The sequence below is a fragment of the Danio rerio genome, chromosome 21 (assembly GCF_052040795.2).
Source record: "Danio rerio strain M-AB ecotype USA chromosome 21, GRCz13ab, whole genome shotgun sequence".
Lineage (NCBI taxonomy): Eukaryota > Metazoa > Chordata > Actinopteri > Cypriniformes > Danionidae > Danio > Danio rerio.
In genome coordinates, this window is record NC_141041.1 from 9,992,778 (window position 1) to 9,998,922 (window position 6,145).

At 36.8% G+C, this 6,145-nt stretch overlaps 1 non-coding gene across 1 annotated transcript; it reads right to left on the bottom strand.

Moving 5' to 3' along the window:
- Positions 1-1,747: 1,747 nt before the first annotated feature.
- On the bottom strand, positions 1,748-5,730 carry LOC147831777 (chemokine XC receptor 1-like). Its single transcript, XR_015520001.1, has 2 exons — positions 5,580-5,730; positions 1,748-2,826 (listed from the first exon to the last, which is right to left on the bottom strand). It is a non-coding gene; the product is annotated as a chemokine XC receptor 1-like (transcript).
- Positions 5,731-6,145: the final 415 nt, after the last annotated feature.

Here is a 6,145-nt window from a genome sequence, read left to right on the forward strand (position 1 = left end):
TAAGACATATTTAAATAAGTGTATCGCTCGCGTGCATACAGCCCGCTTAAACTAAAATAATTAACAGGAAAATACAAATGTAGAAATGATTTTTTAACAATAAAGCACAAATAAATACAGTAGACTACTAATTTTACTGTAATACATTAACTGAGGAAAACAAGAAAAAACTCCAAAGAAACATCTAGATCTTTATTTTCCCAAAACTATTTACTAAATTACTTCTGGTGTGCGACCTGCTTTAGACTTTTGCTAATATCAGCACAATGGCTATAATTCTTGTGTTTTAGAGCAGGGGTGGCCAACCCTGTTCCTGGAGAGCCACCTTCCTGCAGATTTCATGTGCTACCCATATCAAACACACCTGAACGAATTAATTAGGACCTGAACACCATGTGATAATTACAGGCAGGTGTGTTTGATATGGATTGCAACTGAAATCTGCAGGAAGGTGGCTCTCCAGGAACAGGGTTGGCCACCCCTGTTTTAAGCTACAGTCACACTAGAGTTTGTGTGTGCTGTGAAAAGGGGCAGAAATAAACAAAATTATTAGGCATTAAAAAAAAGAAGCGATTGCTTCATGTTTTAAATTCGTCCAGAGAGGTCTTGTTTTGGTCCCTGGTTGGTCTCACGCAGTCAAGTAAAGCGATTACGCAGGTCAGAGTTCACCAAGCTTGAACTTTGTACCACAGCAATCTGCGAAACTTGACATGACCCCACGTTTCCGGTCTGACACATTCGCATGTGTACGAATGGAAGTCTATGCGAGGAAAAGCCCAGTGTGACCGCAGCTTTAGAGCCATAAAATCTGATGTCAATGCCACCCATGTTAATATGATTATGCTTATTTAATGATGATAATCTCATTACTTTTATAAAGTTATTGGATTTACATGAGGCAACATTTATTTGCAAATATCATCGAAATCTCATCGAAATCGCATTAAGATGGTGCTTGCAAACATACTCACTGACAGGGTGTAAATCCAGCTTGATATAAATGATCTGATTTATACAGAGCTCCTAATGACAAAGTAGTAACTGTGCAATCAAAGGGGGAACATGATGGTCTTGTTAATCTAAGTGATAGACTGAACTGAAAGTGTGCAAAAACATCCTCAAAGTGAAGATGAATTATCATGTCTTATGGGTAGGCCCACACGGAATCTGCGCGTGCAGAATTCCGCAGATTTTCCTCAGATTTTCCGCAGAATTCCACAGGTTTCTGCAGATTTTTAGCCTATTATTAATTCTGTTTATTTACTTGAGTAAATGTGTAAATCTGAATTTATTCCGTTTTTATTCAGTAATTTATTACTTTTTATTTAATATGTTAAGGTTTTAGTTATAATACTCCGCAAGATACTCCCAAAATAATTCAGCAAAAATCCACAGATTTTTACCAAAATTCTCCGCAGAAATAGCAAAAAACCTCCAGAGATTCCATCTGGCCCTGCTTATGGGATGTTTTTGCACATAACAGAGTGATTCTAAACTAGATTGAAAACGTTCTGGAAATTTCTTTGTGACAAACTTGTGGCTACACTATTGTTCCAGTCTGCTTTTAGGCACACACTAGCAAACCATTCCTCAACATGAAGTAGAATTATTGATAATTAATGAAAGGCAGTTTCTTCACAGTTAGAAAAAGAAGTGGCTGAAACAAACCAGCTGATGTAAACAAAAAGACAAAATACAGTAGACTATAATTTTACTGTAATAGATTAACTGAGGAAAACATGAAAACTTCAAAGAAACATCGAGATCTTTATTTTCCCAAAACTATTTACTAATTGCAGTTCTGAAGTCATTTAATTTTACAGTAAACAACTTAAAAAGTCTTCAGTTTAACTTGAACAAGCAAAATAATTCTGAAAAACAGTCTATATTTTACAGGAAAACATTAGAAGACAGATTAAAGAGACTAAAAAACTTTATAATGATAACTAAAGAAGAATTGTCAACGTCTAATGAAGGGCAGTTTCCCGAGCCGGTAGAAAAAGAAGAGAGGTTGCACCCAACCAGCCATAATAATACAATCAACACCTACATAGTAGAGATAGGCGAGTGTTATCACATATTCAAATAAAATACTTACAATCATATAGAAAACAACTGAAATTAACATGGTCATGGTAGTTATAAGAATGATATAAAACGCTCTTCTCTTCATGAGGTTTTCCTCTCTCTTTCTCTCTCCTGGTCCTGACTGCTTCAGAGCTCTGAGAACAGCCACAAGACAAAACAACTGGATGGAGAGGAAGATAAATAACTGCGCCAAGATTAAAATATAACCTACATTTACATTTGTGAAGATCCAATTTACAGTTTTGAGCCCACCAAAGATAGCACTTACAACCCAGACAATGACACAGCAGACCACTCTATATCTGAGAGGTTTGTACTTCAGAAACGTTACAGGATGAAGCACTGCCAGGTAACGCTCAACACAGATTAGACACAGAAACTGAGCTCGACCGGTGAAGGTAAGTCCATCTAAAAAATTCACCACAATCAGAATAATTTCACTTTTAGCAAAGAAAGAAAGAAAAACACATTCCAAACACACAATCTCACAGACAGAGAGATTAAGACTGAAGAACTCTGCAGCAAGTCCATTGCCTGCCCCCCTCACTATAAGCCAAATCACATAGGAGTTGAATGGAAAACCCAACAACAAGACGATGACATTTAACCCAAAGAACACCAAACCCTCCAAGCTTTTGTAAAAGAACTCATCTAAATAATCTGTCCCATCGGTAAAGGTGATCTCACTGGAGTTGTCCATCTTTTCACTGTGTGCAGTCAAGAAAACCCAACTGTGATCTATGAATGAGGAACACTAGAGTAAGTCCACAAAAACATTCTAAGATTATAGAACTAACCTGATCAAAACTACTTTAAATTAAAATTATTTACCTCAATTCTGTTCTACTTTTCTTAAAAAAAATCATTGAAAAGCTTGTTTGAAGGAAATAAATCCTTTACATCTATATCTCAACAGACTGCTTTCCAAGTTGATCTGATAATGGGTTGAAAGTTAAACTCTTGTCCAGCAGAAAACAATGACATGCAAATAAAGTAAACTGCATGTTTGGTGCAAAAGAGCAGCTGTGTTGTGTAATGTTGCTGTTTGCTCAACACGGTGAATCCATTTATCATAAAATCTCTCAATATAGTTATCATGCAAATCTATAAACATTGAATAATGTGCATCCAGCTGGATGTTACTGGAGAATAAACACTGACTATGTTTACATGAGCATTATTTCCAATACTGAGAGTTAGTGCTTAATCCCAATATAACGTGTACATGTCAGGAGCAAAACTCTTAATCTCGTTTACATGCTATTTCCATTATTATGTTATTCCCTGAGAACTATGTTAATTTTTCTTACCTCCGTTATTCACATTCCTCAATTCACAGCACAAAAGATGGACTTAGAGAAGGTTTTCCTGACCGCTGTTCTATCGCAAAACACTTTTGTATGGCTATAATTCTTGTAGGACTGAAAATTATCAGATGCATATTTGTTTATATGGCAAAAGATGTCTTTTTCATCGAAAAGGTCCATACTGATTTCAAAGGCAGACACTGATTAGATCAGGGCCGGGTGTGTGGACTTTGGGGGTTTTACGATGTGGTCACATGTTGATTGGTCAGTTTGAATGTATAATATTAACGCTCACCCACATTTTTAGCCATTAATACTGCCCTTATTTCCGTTTTTGGTATAAGATTGCAGAAGGATGATCTGACTGGAAATGTAGTTTTTCACTATCATACTGATTGTTTTTTTGTCATTCGCCAGAACTACAGTTCGAACCACTGTGGTTAAAACCCATTCTTACAACAGTGTTATATCTAGAGTATAGAGCTGGACTTTCAGGATTCCAAGTTGACGTGTTAATGGTATGAAACCAGCACTGGTCCTGAAAGATGAATTCAATTCAATTCAGCTTTATTTGTATAGCGCTTTTACAATGTAGATTGTGTCAAAGCAGCTTCACATAAATGGTCATAGTAACTGGAACAGTGTGGTTCAGTAACTGGAACAGTGTGGTTCAGGTTTTAGTGTTTAAGTTCAGTTCAGTTCAGTTTAGCTCAGTTCAGTGTGATTTAATCATTACTGAGAGTTCAAACACTGAAGAGCAAATTCATCGATGCGTAGCTCTACCAATCCTGAACCATGCGAGGCAGTGGCGACAGCGGAGAGGGAAAAAAAAACTTCACCTGATGGGAGTAAAGAAAAAAAACCTTGAGAGAACCAGACTCAGTTGGGCACGACCATTTTAATTTCTTCCATTTAATTTTTAATTTGAATCAATATTATGCAAATAAATAAAATCATTTCAGTTTACACAAGGCCAACAGTGTCATTTCAAAAAGTGTAATAAGTTGGTGTACTTGACCTTCATTTAATACAAGGGTGTCCAAAGTCGGTCCTAGAGGGCCAGTGTCCTGCAGATTTTAGCGCCAACTTGCCTCAACACACCTGTTTCTAGAAAGCCTAGTAAGAGCTTGATTAGCTAGCCCAGGTGTGTCTGATTGTGGTTGGAACTAAACTTTGCAGCACACCGGCCCTTCCAGGAACAAGTTTGGACATGCCTGATTTAATAAATCTCCACTCATAAGTACAATTAAATGAGTGAAAATCAAAGATGTTCATATAAGATCAGCTGGACCTGAGGTAGTAGTACAAAAAAGTATTTAAAAAACCTTGCACACACCGATGAACACCTGCTTTTCATAGCAGTCCAACGCAATCATTCAAAATATTGAAACACATTTGTCTCTTTCAAACTGCAAAAACACATAAGCTCCAATAAATCAAGCAAAAACAGATGGGATCAACCAGAACTATACAAATATTTAGTTTTAATAATATTTTTGGCCTTTTAATGTCACACCAGAACAGCATAGAGATTAGACAGTGAAGAAGAAGAAGAAGCTTGTTAGGCTTTGGCTTAGCTTTTTAGTTTTCACTATATAGTTTGTTCATCCATTGACTTAAGTAAAATGTGCACTGAAAACAAAAATGTGTAGAGGCTATATTGTTTTTCACAGACAATGCTAAACTGTGTTGCATTCCACTTTTGGACTTGCATTTGTGAACTTTCTGAAGCACTTTCCCTGTGGAAATCATGATCATTATTCAAAGAGTGCTCTACTATCAAGAGGACAAGGGAAGCCTATTGTACATGGACAGACTCTAAACCACTTGTTTCTGAAAAGTAGTTTACAAGTGTTTAAGGGCATTCAATAATAACACATTTCAGATGTTCTACCAGTAGTGGACACTTGTGTGATTTAATCAATGATGCACATCTAAATTTAAAAGATTGGTAAGTTAGCGAGGAAAGGAAACAAACATTTGTTCTGGAACGCAGCACTAGAATACATTTCAAAGAAATGGCAAATAACTTAATCTAAAGAGCTCTAATAGCAACATGAAAATTTGAAGTAAAAGCTGAAGTTCACGTGCTTATGATTGACCACAGCTGGTCCCACATTAGCTAGCACATTATTTACCAATCAGACGAATCCAAACGCGTAATAAATAACCCAATTTTCTTACCTTAGTCATCTTTGTCTTGAAGAATCCCCCATCCACCCTTACTCCTTCCTCTCTTTCCTAGATTAGGTGGCATGGTGACTCAGTGGTCAGCACTGTTGCTTCACAGCAAGAAGATCACTGGTTCGAGTCCCGGCTGGGCCAGCTGATGTGTCTGTGTGGACCAAACGAGGAAAGATTGGTCAGCACCACGTTGGCGGAAGCTGATTGGTTTAAATAGAAGGTGAATGGAGTCCATCTATTTGTAGAGAGAGTAATAACATAATAGTACCTTAAAGGTACTTTTTAGGTACATTAGGGCACTAATATGCACCTCTGAGGTACCACTGTTGTGACAGCTTCTGAGTGTATAGAAAATCATATCTCGGCTCAGTTAAGACAGGTGTTCCTCAAGGCTCAATTTTGGGGCCAATTTTATTCTCTATTAATATAAATGAACGTGATAAAGCAGTTGAGTCAGCAAATGTACATTTTTATGCAGACACAATTATTTACACAATGAATTAATCTATAAAAGAAATGGGAGATAAAATCATTCCAAATGTCTCTCGATTGCTTAAAATTAGTAT